The sequence below is a fragment of the Callorhinus ursinus genome, unplaced genomic scaffold, assembly GCF_003265705.2.
Source record: "Callorhinus ursinus isolate GAN/ISIS: 27379988/994484 unplaced genomic scaffold, GSC_fseal_2.0 scaffold7, whole genome shotgun sequence".
NCBI lineage: Eukaryota > Metazoa > Chordata > Mammalia > Carnivora > Otariidae > Callorhinus > Callorhinus ursinus.
In genome coordinates this window covers 31,218,793-31,237,454 of record NW_027397069.1, presented here as the reverse complement: position 1 = coordinate 31,237,454, position 18,662 = coordinate 31,218,793, and positions in this window count along the sequence as shown.

Genomic DNA, 18,662 nt, shown 5'->3' with positions numbered 1-18,662 from the left:
TCATCTGATGCTAACTTATATTTCTATAACATCTTATGCTCAGATGACAAAAAAGCAATCACTGCATTTAGCCAGCTACACAAGTGGTGGTAATGTGAAATTTAGATCCTGATGAAAGAAATGATATAAAGGCTTATTCTGAAGCCATTAATTTCTATCACAATTTTATTGTGAATTGCCAGTAAGACACAGCATGTACCACAGAGTACACTGTAAGGATAGGTACGAAAACTGCTCTAAGGGATTATGTGACTATTCATCATGCAGAATATGTCCACCTACAGATCATCTATGCACAGACTTATATGTATGTACATGCACATTATTTGAACATATAAATCTCTGTGCTTTTCCATCTTTCCCCCCAGAGCACTGGCCATCTTTTCTTTTTGCTGTTCAGATTAAAATACTATCAAAACCAGGCATGATTCTCCATCATTTTTTTATTATGGTAACATTTACCTTCATTTGAACAGTCATTGGCCACAAATCTTCTGATGTTGTGTTATAGTGCCTACTTTCTGATATATAACAATATATAGAATTCTCAATAGAATGCATATAATTCAGAATTATGTAACTGAATGACCATTAGATCTGGAAAAGGTTTACTTAAAGGAAATCAAAGAAAAATAAAATCAGTATATACCATTTCTAAATTGCCAATATTAAACCCTAGAGTGTTCATGAACAAACTTAATTCTGTTTTGCTGACAAAGCAAAGCAGAATGCAATGATTTTCAACTATTTAGTAGTACTGTAGCACACAAATGTCATTCTCTGGAACCCATATCTATCAGACTAAATGACTGAATTTACATCTGCTATTTGATGGAATAAAATAAAGTCATTTTAATAGGACATACCCAGTGGATCAATGTTTCCTGCTTTGAAAATGAACATCTTAGTTTTCCCTAGGCATTTATGTGGGAACAAAAGATCATTATTCTATGACAGTGTTACATTCCACTGAAATTTCTAAACAGAGAATGCTTCTTCCTATGTGAGTGGAGGAGTTTGTTTACAAATAATATGTATATCACTGGGGTAGAAGAGAATCCATTGTTTTGAAAAATGTGCATTTTAACTAATATTAAATCTGATTTGTTGAGTGTTTTAACTGTTTCTTTTTTCTAAGTGAAGCACCACTGAAAAGGCATATTAACTCTTTTAGGAGACAAGGATACTTTTATTGACTAAATGACTCGATTGATTCATTAAATAGTGCCTTAACAGCCTAAAAGAGTAAATGCAACTTCAAAAGGTGCCAAAACTGCAACTGTGGAACGTCTCTGGCATTGAAATAATCAATATAACTCTTCCATTTTCCATTTTGTGAAGGATTTCATGGCCGTTTAGTAGAGATGCTAGGCCTTATTTTTAGGTGTTTTCTTGTTTTTCAAGGATACTCCCTAGACCTGAATGATACAGCCTGTAGAGAAATAAATAAATAAATAAATAAATAAATGCTGTATTTAGGGTTCAGGTTAGAATGAAACAAAGTGGCCTATTATAAGCAATGTTTTAAAAATCTCAGAAAGTCAGTATTATGTAGAAATCATAGTGGCCTGGGGCAATGAGAATTCTGATTGCTCTTTTTGAGCACTGAATTAGCGTGGAGTCTAAACTAAAATTCAGGCTTTATATAAAAGCATTTTTTTTCACTTTCTGTAAGTTTCAGGAATCATATGCTGAAAGTATGTTAGTATATAACATGCAAAAAGCTGTCTTTAATAGAGCATTTGACATAATATTTGACCATGAAAAAAACATGATAATCTCACATTTTTAATAATGTACAACATTCATTCATTCAACAAAGTTTTTGTCAATATGATCCACATGAAATGCTAGGGATGCAGAATTTAAATCAGTTCTTCCATCTGATGAGTTCACAGTCTGATAAGGGAAAAGGTTAAATAGTCATGTTCTGGTGTAATGAACACCTAACACAACAACAATTTTATTCACATAACTTTAGTTTCTGTGAACTCTGACAGTCTTCCAGGATAGACCCACGTATCAGAATCTTTGCCAGTGTCCACCATTTCTTTATTGGCCTCTGTAGGTTATATACTTTCTAAGTTATCATGAAGTCTCCTCTCTAAACCCCATGCTCCCACATGTGTATACACAACCAAGTCCATACACTGCTAATGATCCTTTCTCAAACTTATTTTCAAAAAATAAAGGAATAATCTGTGAACTACCTGCTTTATGGCCCTACCACCAGAATGACCTGGTTATCTGCTTCTTTATCTACATGTTCTGTCTTTTCTCCTGTCATGTCAGTCCAGGAATCTTTAATCCTTATGAAAACCAATCCTTCCACTTGTTTGAAGCATCTCCTCCTCTGTGTAAACAGAAAGTTTGGTCCTGGGTTTATCTCCAGCTTTGCTGAAATACGAGAGAAATGGAGTTCTGCCTTGTTCAAGTCACTATTATTTAGAGTTTGTTAAAAGCAGCTGACTTAACATTTGCTAATACGCTGGACTTCCTGATTCTCCAACTCTGCACTTGAACTATTTAATTTTGTACTTCGTTTATACTGGGGAAAAGTAGTGCTCCAGTGAGGCCAAATCCTGATAAAGTACATTCAGAGTTGTAAGAACATCCTGTCTAAATACACTAGAGAGTGGTGTGAAGATAGAGAGGCCACAAAATCTATCCGCAAGTAATTTCGAAGTTCTCTTCTTTCCCCAGTCATGAATCTGAATGCAAATAACCATTCTTTCGTCTTCTATCTCGTTATTATGTCTGGCATAGTAAGGCCCTATCTATGAGATGAATAAACACAATCAACAGAGGAAATATGGACACAGAGAAATATTGCAGGTACTTTGAAATTTTTTGATCCTTCTTTCCCAGTGAAAAGATTCAGACCATGATTTTATCTTTGATTTGTCCTACAACTCTAGTGTAATTTTGACCAAGTCACTAAAATATCCTTGATCCCAGTTTATTAATTTACATAATTAGTAGACTGGACCAGATGATTTAGCCATAAAATTCATGTCAGCTTCAAAATCCTATCATTTAGAAGAGTCTATATATTAGCCAATGGAAATAAAGAAAAATCCTTATTAAGGGTATGTTACCAAAATTAAAAGTTCTGGTTTAGACATTTATACAACTTAAATATAGCAGTAGTTAAACCAGGTATTAACTGCCATAATTTCTAATAAGACCATGTCCAGGTAAGGCTTTAAAACCTAAGCCAGTCTTTCTAAATATATTTCTATGTAGTAATTTCTGAAGTCCTTGGTAAAAAAGAATCAAGTATGAATTTTGTTACTCTTTTAAAAAAATTAAGTCTCCCCATTAATTAAAAATAAATGAGCATTTAAAAAAATCTCTTCAATCCTGAAACATATATAATGCATGTTCTATTTTGTTTTATATACTTATTTTCATATATGGGTATCTGATCTGTTTTAGGTTGTTTATCTCAAAATGTTTATGAAATATATATTTCCATTTTTCTAACTTAACACAAGATAAATGATCTTAGGGGTGCCTGGGTGGCTCAGTCGGTTAAACGACCTACTCGTGATTTTGGCTCAGGTCATGATCTCATGGGTCAATCGAGCCCTGTAACTGGCTCCCTGCTCAACATAGACTCTACTGGAGATTCTCTCTGTCTGCCCCTCCCCCCCAACTTGCGCAATTGATGAGGGAGCAGAAGGCTCGCTGAGGACAAAGCCAAAGCTGGCACCCTACCACCCCCCCCATGTGATATATGTGACATTCCTCAGGCACTCCTGGCTGCCCTAAAGGAAAAACAAGGTTAACTGATAGAGATCACAGTCCTGCAGGACAGGAGTCTCCCTCAGTTTACAAATGTCCTAGTGATTTACAAGGAAGAAGCTTTCTTATCAATAACTTAACTTCCAGAGAGCCATAACTCAGTTTCCTGAAGCCCTAACATCACCCTCCCCTACATGAAATTGAGGGAGGCTGAGGCAGAAGGAAATGTAAATAAAATTGAATTTTTTTTGAACCTGAAGCCCATTGACAAGGACTTGTGATAGGAGGAATGTAACACTCCTACAGGAAATTCCCAACTGTCTTCATGTTAGTGCCTCATTAGAGGGAAAAACAACCTTGGCTTGACAATAACCAGGCCTCCAGTATCCTGAGAGTCTTTAGCATATGACAGTCCTTCTGGACACCCCCTTTGTCCTCACCTCCCCAACCCTTGAGTACATAATCAGCCACTCCTCAAGACCACAGGGCAGCAGCTCTTTCTGCCCCCCCATGCTTTAATAAACCACCATTTTGCACCAAAGACGCCTCAAGAATTCTTTCTTGCTCGTCGGCTCCAGACTCCACTCCCCTGAACCTCACCTATATTCCAAAACTACATCACAATAAATGAATGAATGAACAAATGAATGAGTCTTAAAAAAAATAATTGATCTTAATTCTCCCTACCTATCCAGCACTAATATTCAAAACACCTACCAACTGATAAGGGACCAGCATCAATAATCCAAATGCACATGTCTACACTCACCCAGTCATGGCTACTTTGAAACCTGCAGCTGCCTACTAGTCCATATCTCCTAAGAAAAAAAAAAAAAAAAAAAAAAAAAAACTCTCCCCAAAGTAAGGTAGACAAGGAAGAATATGGGTTCCTATACAATTTTATTTGTGAATAACTGTTTCTATAAACCTTAAAGAAAAGCAACTATGAATTTCTAACTGTTCTTTTTAGAATCTGATAGTAAAACCTTCCTCCATTAATTAGACATGAGCGTATACTTCTCTTTTGTCCATATATTCAATTTTTGCTTTCATCCGATCTGACTGTATAAAAAGTACTTTCTCATTTTTAGAGCCTCCAGGCTCTTTCTTAGTGTGTTATACTTCTGGGCCTGTTCCCCCCTTCTGCAACTTAATATAAGAATCTGTGGGTTAATACCTAGAAAATTCAAAGTAATTTAACCAACTTCTGCTTTAATCCTCACAAAATTCTTTTTAGGTAGATCCAACTACTGCCCCTCCCTTGCAGATGAATAAACCAGAGCTTAGAATGATTAAGTAATCGTCTAATGGTACCTATTTAGTAAGGAGAGAAAAAGATCTCAATAATTTTCCTCCCTGGCTGCTTAAAGCTTGGCCGCCATCATGAACACAGTAACTATCTGGACCAGGAAGTTCACGACCGACCGACTGCTTCCGCAGAAACAGATGGTCGTTGATGTCCTTCACCCTGGAAAGACAACAGTACCTAAGACAGAAATTCAGGAAAAACTAGCCAAAATGTACAAGACCACACCAGATGTCATCTTTGTATTTGGATCAGAACCCATTTTGGTGGTGGCAAGACAACTGGCTTTGGCATGATTTATGATTCCTTGGATTATGCAAAAAAAATGAACCCAAACATAGACTTGCAAGACATAGCCTGCATGAGGAAAAAAAAAAAAAAGATGTTAAGAGAATAGTGAAAGGAACACAAGAACAGAATGAAGAAAGTCAGGGGGACTGCAAAAACCAATGCTGGTGCTGGCAAAAAGAAGTGAGCTGGGTTGGACAACAGAAGGAATAAAGATCCTGCAGTGACTTTATCTGTGGTGATTGCAGGTTTTTCATGAGAGGATTAATAAACTAAGAACTTCTATGTGTAAAAAAAAAAAAAAGATCTCAATAAAGATATGTTTGATTGGAGCTCACACCTTTAACTACTCAAATATAGTGTCAATTTTAAGCTGTTTGTCAAAAAATGTATAAGAAAAGTAGGAAATAGGTCTTCAAATATAATGGGTGGAATACATGGAAAACTGCCTCCACAAGAGGCTGATAACTCAAATCTGCGTGTGGACTCCTGTCAATTTCAGCCTTAAATTCTATGGTCCTAAGCAATCTTGTATACGTAAATTCACATTCTCAATCAGTATAAGATGAAAACAAGCAGAGATGCAAACGTTAAGTCTCATTTTGCAAAGAATGAGATAAATTATTTCTCTCCATTTGTTTGACAATGACTGGCAGGAGAAAAGCTTAATTTCAGAGTTCTAGATATAAGTGCCTGCATAGTTTTCCTGACTAATGGTTAGCTCAAAATGTCGTCAGGTTCCACTTCCATGGTTTTCTGAAAATCGGCTGGAACCCCAGAGTGAGACTATAAGAAAAAAATAAAAAATTAAAGTGGTACCCTCCTTCCTACCACATGTAAGAGTACTTATATTATAAAATTGTAAGCATTAATTGGGTAAATAATGGTCAGGTTTGTGCAGCATGGTAAGCTATTCAATGGTTAGATATTATTATGCTTTCGATTACAGTCAAGATTTTTAATTTCATATAACGCTTTATACCAATCTTTTTTTTTTGAGGAATTAATTCTGGAACCATTGTTGTACTCTGTTTTTAATACTAAAGATCACATTCAAACTCACACTTCTGATGTTATTTTATTGGTCTAATACAATTTCAGCAGTGTTGTTGTTTTTGGGTTTTTTTTTTTTGTCTGATATTTATGGTAAAAGGTGATCCTCATATTTTATATATGCACATTTTTCAAAACCTAGTTAGATTTAGTTCATTTTAAATCAAATATACTACTTTCCTAATCAAATTTTAGGAACCTATTTTGCTATTTAGTTCAAAGTACATTAATTAAGAATATTCATTTTTTAAAGAGTTTCCCAAGCAAGGCTAGGAACAGAAAGGGGAAGAAAACTGTTCTTGGTTTTGGTAGAAGAAGATATGACACACTATATAATAATTGCAAGTCTGTGTTTCATATGGTTTTTGAGGGGATGTAGGCGAAATAAAATCATGCCAACAAGAAAAAAGGCAAACATGTTTTGAGAGAAAGGAGGTAGTTTAATTTGTGTAGGCTATAAAAGAAGTTTGTGATAGCAAGTTGGAATGGCCAGCCGTATCAAATCAAGGCTAGGAGAACTGACTTAGTTTCAGAGACAACAATTAGTCATTAATGATACTGAAAACAATAAAAATCACAGAAACTTTTTCCAGTGATCTTGCAAAACTTCTTATCTTCCTGCTATCTGTAAATTTTACCAAGTGAATAAAAACCAAATAAAGTAAAACCCGTTCCAAGTGCTTGTATCTCTGGCCTTTAGAACCCAAATTCAGCATCTGTACAAGCTTCTACAGCAAACTCAAAGCAAAGCTGTCATATTAATGGGCACTCATGAGAAAATGAAAAAAGTATTCTAAAACACATTTGAGGTATTATGGATTATTTATGATTGCTGAGATTTCTAGAAAACACTCTTTGAAACAGGTAACAGGGTATCTGCCACATTTTTCATTTCCCCATTCCACTCTATGGTTTTCTTAACAGAAAGAAACAATAGTTTTCTTTACATAGTCTGACATAAAAAAAAAAAGTATATCTGCTCTTACAGAAAGCAAGCATGTCTTTGCTTTTGCTAAGTACATTTGCACTAATAAGTACTTTGCATTGCTATTCACTATTACATATCCCAGAAGACTCAATTGTAATCTCCATAATTATCAACATGCAGGTACATTTCACTCGGCATCTCTTCCTTTCATATGGAATTATGTGAGGCCATAAGCTCAATTTAAAATGCACATTAGATTACCAATTTGGGAGAGATTTTTCACCAGACCTATTTCTGGGCCTGTGTGAGGCTACAGAGATAGAAACTGTCCCTATCCCAGCCTAGGTTGTAATCTTATCACCTTTTCCCTGCCTTGTTTAGGGTAAGATTAACCTGTATTTTCATTTGCTTATGGTCAACACCTCCATGCTCACAGATGCCCGTAACTAGCAGACAATATAAAGCAAGTCAGAAGACTAAAAGCTTTTCTCCCTCAGCAGCTGGAATATTGAAGTTCCAGTGTGAGTGTTAAGACTCCCAGGATTTTGAACCCTTTTTAAATCTCCAGAGACCACATTTTTTTTTCTGTGCTACAACTGATTTCCTTGGATTTATCCTGTGTCCCAGCAAACCTTCCCATATTTGTACACTAACACTTATATTGTGACATGCCTTATTTTCATGACTGACATTTTCTACCCTTTTGCTTTCAGTAACTTGAACTGATATTCCCTGTTAATTTTATACAAATCAAATTAAGTTAAAGTAAACCTAAAGGAAATCTTGAGGAACATCAAACAAAGCGAGCAAAAAGCATTCAGAAATCTGCGTGGAATTAGAATGCTAATCTTGTGATGGCTCATATAGGTTTGCAGACTATGTGTATTCATGTGTATGAGGCCAAGAGTTTTTGTTTGTTAATTTTACTTTAGCATTCATTGCCAGAATTACCTCTTTTAACAAGACTGATAGTCTCACCAGGTCACTAGTCAATATTTAATCACCAGGCAGCAACCCACCATTCAGTTCTTGGGCCTGGGCCATGGGTCATATCTGAAGGTGGCTAGAGGTATAACACATAGAACTCCATGTGTCACATAACCCCAAAATAATTCCATAAATTTTAGGTGGGATATAGTGGAATAAACCATATATCACTAACTGGCTCTAGTCTTGAAGACCTACACACAAGCATAGCACATTCCTAGACTTTGATTTGTAACTCAAAGAGGATAAGAACTCCAGAAGAGTTCAATATAGATACCATTAATTATCACGCTTTTAATTAGGCAAGAAATTTTTCATTTTAAAGTTGTCATTAAGCAATCATTTTTACTGTATATCTTTCCAAATACTACAGTACTTAGTGTCATGGTTAGTATTGCCTTGAAAGATATATGGTCGCCACTACAAATTCTTCTAAGAATCATAGACTCTCTATATTTTTTGAACTTCGAGGTAAAAATCTGAGTCCACTAAATAAAATATGGGTCTCTAAATCTATTTTCAAAAACTAATTTTACTTATTATATGTTTTGTGCTTACATAGCACCAATTATGTCTACTGAAGGTTTTGCAGGTAACACTTGTCAGAAAAATTTGAAGATATTGCACACACGCATTTTTTTTTGAGAGAGGGAGAGTGAGTGTGAATGTGAGGGGGAGGGGGAGGGGCAGAGGGAGAGAGTGAATCGTAAGCAGGCTCCACACCCAGAGCGGAGCCTGATGCAGGTTTAATCTCACTACCCTGAGATCATGCCCTGCCTGAGCTGAACTCAAGAGTCTGACACTTAACCAACTGAGCTATCCAGGCACCCTGATGATATTGCATATATTAACTAAACTATAATTCTTCCAGTTTTGATAAAATATTTATGTTTTTATCTTCATTCTGCTTTTCCATATTTAGCGTTAGCATGCCATCTCCATTCACAATGTGCATCACTTATGTATACTGGAATGATATTCCATGACTGCCCACATTTTGTGACTTAAAAGTGCTATCTGTATTTTACAACAGGTGTCATTCAATCAAGGTTTTCAATTCTGAGAAAACTAAAGCAAGTTATTAAGTCTCCTGAGCCTTTTCCCCCCCCTCATCTGAAAAATTACCAGAAAAACATTTATCTTCCTTATTTTTAGGTAAATTTATAATGACATACTATATATAAATGAATTGATTTTTGTACCTGGAAATTGTTGAGCCTTAAATATTATCGTTCTTTCTTCTTTGAGATTTAGTAATTCATTATCATTCCTACAAGTATTTCTAGTATTTCCAGGGTTATGTCTTTGATCAAGAACTTTATTATGGCTCTGCCTACTTGTGTTCTCTCTCTCTGTCAAATAAATAAATAAACAAAATCTTTAAAAAAAGAACTTTATTATGGAAAATAAACAATGATTTTACGTTAACTCCAGATATTTTTTCTATGCTTTTAATCTATACTATTTAGAAGTAGAATCTGGATTAAGTATCAGCAAATTGGCAGACAATACCCAGGGAGAAAATCCACCCAACTCTATAATATATAATACATTTATAACACAAATAATACACTCTATAGTAAAACTCATTTCAGGCATTACTAATTTTTTTTTTTTTTTGGCTTTGCTTTCTACATGGCTAAGGCAATCATGGAGAAGATAATTTGAGTCAGAGAGAAAGCAGATAGCCAACATTCTTTTAAAAATGAAGCATATTTATTTATCTCTAATTATCTTTCCATGAATCCATATGTGAATAATTTTTATTTTGTTCTGAATTTAAGAATGTACACATATAATATATAGGTATGTATGTGTATATGTACACATATAATATATAGGTATGTATGTGTATATATATGTATATATATACACACACATAGATATATAATATTTCCCATAGTACATGGACTGGTTACATAACTGGCATCATTTTATATTTTTAATATTTTGTGTAGAAATATAAAGAATTATCAAGATTTATAATTTGAAAATGTCATTTTTAAGGGTCCATTTGAAAAATAAAACAACCCACTAAAAAAGATGATTTAAACGAGTTTTCCTGAAAACCCACCAGGATTTTGTTTTTGGTGAAATTGTTTCAAAATACCCTTACTAATATGAAAGTTTTGCATGCTTATGGTGGAACAATGTGTTTCCTTAGATTGCTCTATAGCAAGCACAAGACAGGTTTCCCAAAATGTATTGCGTACACTGTCAGCAAGATTTGAAGAGAGGTCATGCTCACACAAACGGTTCTGTTTGGGTAAATGACCATTATATCCAGTGTCCATATCATATATGTTGACACAAGTTAGACACAGTCTCAGGTGAACCCACTTAAATAGTGGCATGGGAATTTTGTGGTCGCTCCTACATATACATTCTTTCACTTTGACTACTGACTGAATGAGAATTCTTATACTTCATTTCTTTATACCAATATTATTTTTCCTGTGTCAGTGGCTGTAAACTAATGCCTCCAGATGGAAAGTAAAAAAAGTAATAGAATAAGGTGGGGTAGCTATAATACTGACATTTGAAGTAGGCAAATGCATGGACAATTACAAAAACAAGCAAAGACCCATAATATCTTCCTCTTCTAATTAATTAAGATGAATAATAGTACAGGGAAAATATAAATGTTGATTTTAGAAATGTTTTATTTTTGTTTTGTAAATATAAAAATCAACATGGAGACTTAAAAATGGATGAGAAAAAAACACTCCTCAAATCTAACTACCCTAACATTTTTAAAACTATTTTTCCTATATTCATTTTTATGGTCGGTCTTACATTAAATGCTTTTATACTTTTCTATGTATATTTAATATTATGTCAGAAGCCTTTCTTCATGTAACTGCATTCATCCTGATGGTGCACAATATCCCAGCCAGAGAATAAGCAGATAAACTCTTTATTGTTGCAGACTTAGTATTTTCTCTCTTGCCTTAATATTTATCAATCACTAAAAAATAGTGCCAGTCACCACACTAAGAGTGTCTATATTTTAACTAACTAAGAACTATTTTCAATAATTCCTCATATTTAAAAATGCTATGGGGGTACCCGGCTGGCTCAGTCAGTAGAACATGTGACTCTTGAAGTTGTGAGTTTGAACCCCACGTTGGGCTTAGAGTTTACTTAAAAACACTGCTACAGTGACAACATTTTACTCATATTATTTTATATTTTCTCTATTTATATTTTAAGATTGAGGTACCAGAAGCAGAATTACCATGCTAAAAGTTTTAAATGTGTCTTAGCTCTGATTATATAATATGCATATAATGTATAAAACACTTGTACCAAGTTCACCATACCAAACAAGTTGTACCAAGTTATAATGTTACTGGCTTTACATGAGAATACTCCTTTCAGCATTTCTGCTTTTTACTTCAGATGTTCATCAAGTTTAAAAGCAAAGTTATATAAATATATGGACAATTCAGATCATATTTTCAATTAAAATACCCCAGTCACGGCAGGAAAGGCATATATTTTATTAAAACTTGTAAAATTAACTTTTTTTGCCTTTACTTTTTTTTTTTAAGATTTTATTTATTTATTTGAGAGAGAGAGAGACAAAGCAGCGAGAGAAGGAACACAGGCAGGGGGAGTGGAAGAGGGAGAAGCAGGCTTCCCGCGGAGCAGGGAGCCCGATGTAGGGCTCCATCCCAGGACCCTGGGATCATGACCTGAGCCGAAGGCAGACGTTTAACGACTGAGCCGCCCAGGCGCCCCTGCCTTTACTTTTTTTTCAGAGATTGTGCATTGAGTACCATCATAAGCAAGCATTGTGCACTATGCAGGAAAACTTAAATGAGCAATAAAGATTGACCAATAATGCATCTTTTACCCTAGATCTCCTAAATCAATTCATTATTTCAATCTCACCATGCCCATTTTTAGCATGTGCATTTTTTATGATAAAGAAACCTGGAGTAAGAAATTAGCAACATACCAAATGTCACATTGTTAGTAAATAAAGGACCCAGAATCCAAGTCCGGGAACATAAATCCATACCTCTGTTACACTAATATGAAATTTAAACTATATGAGAGTAAGTGAAAAACTAGCATACTTTAATTTTAAGACATTTGCTAACTTTACATGATTTGGTACCTGATTACATCAAATAATTGTGCTTTATAAAGAATTTTGCTTTTGTTTTATAATTAGTAAATTTAGTACAAATATATAATTATGAACATTTATAAACTTTATGTTTGCGTAACAATATCATTATATTTTCTCACATTTTGTCTAAGAGAAAAATGCCTTGGCAATAATATTTTGGAGGTGATAACCTTCTCTTTTCATCATATAAGAGCATATTTCTATGCAGCGAACAGTCCAACAGACTATTATTGTATCTATTTGTTGTTTCAGATTCTGCTGCCTTTGAATTTCTGTTCTAATATGCTGAAAATATAAACCAGAAGCCCTTTTTAAAACCACGTACTGACATACAACTTTTCTTTCACTTTGGAAAATGTTGCAAACTAACTTAAAAAATATTTAAACAGAATTATATTTTTTGTGAGTGCTTGATAAGAATGTGGTTTTCAACCACCTTGTGAAATTTTAATACGGTTAGGAAGAGTTTTTTTTTTTTAAAGCCACATATCATATATTTTATTCTTTCATTACTGCATAATGCAAAGACCAAAATCCTGTTCTCTCTGCTATCAGTTAATAAAACATTTCCTGAATTATTTAACTTCCTTACAAATTCAAACCATTTTTATGTTTTTATCATTTTTCTGTCAACAGTCAAATTCCAAAGGGAAACACTATTTATGTTCATGTTTGCTTTTATTTAAAATTGTTTGATTTTAAAAGGTGTGGCATGAGCAGCACTGTGTTTGTTTGACTCTGGCTGATATATGTTATTATGGGTTGACTTTGAGTAAACTGCCATCTTGTTTGCTTAGAAAAAGAAAGATAGTGCTAATTGAATGAAAACACCATGCAAAGGATTACAACAGTCCATTTTCTTTATTTGAAATATGTCAACACTGAAATATGAATTTGAAAGTACTATATGTAAAATATAGCAAAGATTAAAATGGTTCCTGAAGATATCTTTTGTTTAAAATATGGTAATTTGCATGCAAGAAATCGCATTAATTTTCAGTGCCAAGCACATCTTTTTATTTCAGAAGAAAGTCATTGACTTAATATTCATAGAGGCATTTTTGTTGTTTTAAATGGTTGCATTATCACTGCTGCTTTAGTCTGTTAATGTTGTCTTCCTATTAATCAGAAGCTTGGAGAGCATATATGTTTATTAGCTAGAAGGGTGTTTGATAGTAAAGTCATATTTTCCTACAATTTGTTAGGGAATAGGTGTTAATGGTATAATTTCTCTTTTAAAATCTGATAATATTTCAATTTTGTTCACAGAAATTTAAAAAGAAGATATGATAAAATGACCAAAAGGATGACTAGGCTTTTAAAAATATGTATGATACTGGGAAAAATAAGCCATATCTGCAATAGTCTCTATACTACTTTCCCTTTCTCAATTTAAATCACAAAATGCATCAATTTAAATGATATCCCACATTGTTTTAAATAACTCATTTTGTCATAATCTTGTTCTTTTCAATAAAATATTTGAAGCTGCTACTGTATTTTTAAAAATGAAAAATTTAAGAACAATGAGTAACTTGCACTGTAAATCCTTCCAACTTGTATGATTAATTTTTCTCCCCTCATTGAGTTTTCTATATTAACCAAATTATCTAATCAAGCAAGGAAACCATTGTTTATCTGAATTATGTAGGCTTCAATTTCAATGCAACTATTGCCTACTGTGTTTATAGAATCAGATTCTGAGTAAAGGTTGCCCTAGATCAAAGTTCTTCCCTGAATGATCTTTTCTCCTTATCTCTTCTTCAAAGTTATCATGTTGCACTTTATATCAGGTGTCCTTAAGTGCTTGTCTTCTGTGGGGGACAAGGTGGGGGCAGATTTAAATTGATGGAGAATGTTCTTGAAAATTATTAATCTAATAAATGATGTGTTTCTAAATGTTAATATTTATGTGTTTCTTTTTTTTATCTTAAAGATTTTATTTATTTATTTGACAGAGAGAGACAAAGCTAGAGAGGGAACGCAAGCAGGGGGAGTGGGAGAGGGAGAAGCAGGCTCCTCGCCAAGCAGGGAGCTCAATACAAGGCTCGATCCCAGGACCCTGGGATCATGACCTGAGCCGAAGGCAGACGCTTAACGACTGAGCCACCCAGGTGCCCCTATTTATGTGTTTCTAAATGTTAATATTTATACTGGGTTGCTACAACATTCAAAGTGGTAAGATATTTGTCCTAACCCATCCTTAGCTCTTGCATAGATCAAGACAAACTGCACAAAGTACATGGAGACTGGCAGCCCCTTCCTTACCCTACCCCATTCTCCATACTCACAGGTACTTAGAGGTACTGGTGCTGCTAGTGAGCATCCCTAGTTCCCAGGAGAATTTTAAGACCCGAGGAAGGTCCTCAAGACAAAAACTTCACCATAACAGAGACTCTCCCACTCATGTCTTATTAACTGATCTCTCCTCTCACATGTATTTCTACTTTAAATGGCATGTCTTAAGCATAGACAGATCCTGTGCAGAGCCTTAAAAATATCCTGATCTTCAGAGTTTACGATAATGGGTAAGAAAGCCCAGTGTATTCTGTCAAATAGAGATATATTCTTGGATACCATTGGTCAAATTCCCCTGTAGGTGGACAGTTTTCTAACACTCTCCATACAACTGGAGATACATGAGATTAACCCAAGTACATCATGTGAGGATATGTGTACACAGATCTCCCAGGAGACAAATTTCATATATTGGAATACACTAATATGTTTTATGAGGTTCCTGTGACCAATCTCTGCCAGAATATAGTTTACTGAAAAAAGCAGGATCTGTTGCTCTAAACCCTCAGTGCCTGAGGTCACAGAAGAGGGTTGTGAGCAAAAGTGAGTAGAGAGGTTTATGAACTTGTTCAAAGTCATACAGCTCCTAAGACAGAAGCTGAATTCAAATCTGTTTGGCTCAAGCTTTAAGTCTTAATTACCGAGACTGGATAGATGGGTGGAGAAATGGATAAGCTGATGGATAAACAGACTATACACATACAAATACACACCCCTTGAATACGTAAATGGAAGAATGGGTTTATGAATAAAGCATGTTTATGTATTTATATGTTTTTGGAATAAAGTAAAAACATGAATAATAAAATAATTTGTGGAGTAATATATTTTAAAAACATTTAAAGCCTGGTTTTTAATTTCAATTCATATTACATAAGTCTACAACTCAGAGTACACGAGATGTTTTAGAGAATGTGGACAAATAATTGAAAGTTTAAGCTGCTCTTTTTAGTATGAGTTTGAGGCTTCCTTGAAGGCAGGATGAAGCTTTGCCATTCCTTCTGTCAATGGCATATAAGAAATTCGGGGGGGGGGGTTGGACTGGCATGGATTGGTGATTCAAGTGCCTATTGAAATACTATGGAGCAAACTCTACAGGCATGCTAGATAATTTTGAACAAAATATCCCAAAGGGCATCAATTAATGTTTTCCTTTTATAGGATGTATAAAAATGTGAGTAAAAATTGTGTTCATGAAATGCTCTCTTTGCCAAGGGTTTTGGTGAATACAGAAGCATTTTCATAAAAAAAAAAAAAAAAAAGTAGTGGGTGCCTGGGTGGCTCAGTTGGTTAAGCGACTGCCTTCGGCTCAGGTCATGATCCTGGAGTCCCGGGATCGAGTCCCGCATCAGGCTCCCTGCTCGGTAGGGAGTCTGCTTCTCCCTCTGACCTTCCTCCTTCTCATTCTCTCTCTCTACCATCCTCTCTCTCTCTCAAAAAATAAATAAAAATCTTTTTAAAAAAAGTAGTAGCTTTACCTTAAAGCCAGGCTTTTCCTGACTGCTTAATTCACATTTATTTTAAATATCTATTGTTTGATTCATGTATTTATTGGTATAAATGAGAAAATAAATTCTTGATGGTGAAACTATGTTTAATCACACTATCTTACAATCTTAGTGTCAGACAGTAAACATCACAATCTATATTACATTACATGAAACAAAACATTTTTCATTTCCAGGAATTGTTCTCAGATAACGGATGTGGTCAATACAACTTTAATAACTCCCCAGTAGTTTTCTTAAAGACGGTTCAACTATAGGATTGTGTGAATATATATGGTCAGGAACGCCTGTTTTATCATTTGATGATCATGAATTTTGTAGTCCTCCATTCCAAAGGTTATTAATGAATACAGAATTTCTTTTAACAAGATTGTTATAGATTTGTTTTAAGAAGATAGTCTGGCAACTGACAAAGGTCACGGTTGCCTTTAAAAACAAAACTGAACAAAACAAAGAGCTAGAATAAAGAAAAGGAGAGCAACCTGCAGTCATACAGAAGACAGACCCATCAGGCTACATTGTCATATTTCATCTCCAGATCAACAAGGCTGCAGGAATCATCATAAATATCTGACATGCTTAGGTTAAAGCAAATGTTTGCGCCTGACAACAGCTAGGAAATAACAGTTAACTGATTGTGTACAAGTACAGTACAACCTTACTGCTGGATATTGCCCTAATTATATTTGGAGTTCCTTGATACTGTTATAAAAGGAAATATTTCATCTTAAGATGCAATCAAAGGATTTATTTTAGTTGTTATATATCCAAGTACTGAGATTACTTATGAAAAAATTGCTTACAATCAGGGAGGTTATGTTGTAAAATTAAGCTAAAATGTTGAACAAATTTATTTAGTTAAGCACTTTCATAATAAAATATGTTTTAGATTCAGATATTTTATGAACAAGTGTTTTCCTCCTTGAATACTATGCGCACAGATAAATGCAATGAATAGATTAGGAGCTTCAGTAAAATTCTACAATATCAGCACATAAAAAAAAAGTACTGTTACCTAGCTTGTATGAGAGTTCTGCGATTTTGTATTTCTTTGAATACCGAACTTTTTGAGGGAAGCAGCAAAAACCTTTTGGTATTTGTAAGGGGATTTAGGTTCATTTTTAAAGATCTCTTTTAAAAAGACAGAAATTGTTTAAGACTATAAATGTCTTTATTGGAATTATGCTCTTACCCTCATTTATTTTAACAAGATTTGTAATGCATTCTGGCCTTTGATCTCTTAGTTTGAAACACTGCCTGTTGTTCCATTATTCCGCCATCCATTTGCAGATAACAATACATCAGAACCTTTTTCTTGCTACAGAAACAATGCCCTTTATTTGAGAAAGGACATTGTTTTGACAGATAAAGTAGGCATTTGATAAATTGAAACAGGTTCTGAATTATTTTGAGGGGAATGTGTGCTACATCTGTCTGCTGATTTTCCACTGAAGTAGTGCTTAACTTTCTTGTCTGTTTGTGATTTATTGAGCTACAGAAAAGGTTAGGAAAATTTCATGGCTCTTCTCATATAATTTGTAAGTGAATCAAACAGCATTTGTTCATGTTTATGAGACTTAAAAGGCAAAATTACTACCAAACATTTATTCACAATATCTATGGTAGTGACAACTAAAACAAAAGGAAAGAGCAAACAGAATTATTATTTCTCCATTAGTAAATTCCAAGCTAGAGGAAAGGAACACCAAAGTAAAACTATCGTCCCAGTAATTTTAAGTGGTGTGGAATTTCAAATAAGGTCTCATTGTTAATAATTTACTCTTGGAATAATGCAGCTATAGCACTCTGAGGAAAACACCAAATGCCACCAGAAATGACCTTAAAATGTATCTGAGATACATTTTAAGAGCTTTGAAGAAAAATTATATTAATAGCTTGTATTTTTTTTCTAAATGAGTTTGTAACTTTCAGAGTGCTTCCTTTAATAATCCTGAAGATTTCCCTTGAGGGGAAATTACAGCCATACACAAAAAGTTTCCCAACTAAAAATTATTTAAAGTGCATTCCACAAATCACAAAATTCTATATAGCATTTTCAAATTGAGAACCTGCTCTCTCTCATGTGAGAATATCTAAAATGGTTTATTTTAATATAGAGTATAACTATGTTCTCATAAACTTTACTATTAAGCATTCCAAATTTAAAAATCTTCTTTTAAATTATTTTTTGAATCCAGTTATCCATTCAGTCTTTAGATAAGTAGAGACAGAATTATCATCCCCACTCAACAGATGAGGTCACTGGGGAGAAAGAAAGAAAGGTCATGGAATTGTGGCAAAAGTACTATGCTGAAAGATTCTTGATCTTGTAATACCTTTTTCTAGTGGGCTGAGCTGCCAAGAGCTGCATAAAACTTAAGAGTTAGATTCTCTACATGGATACTT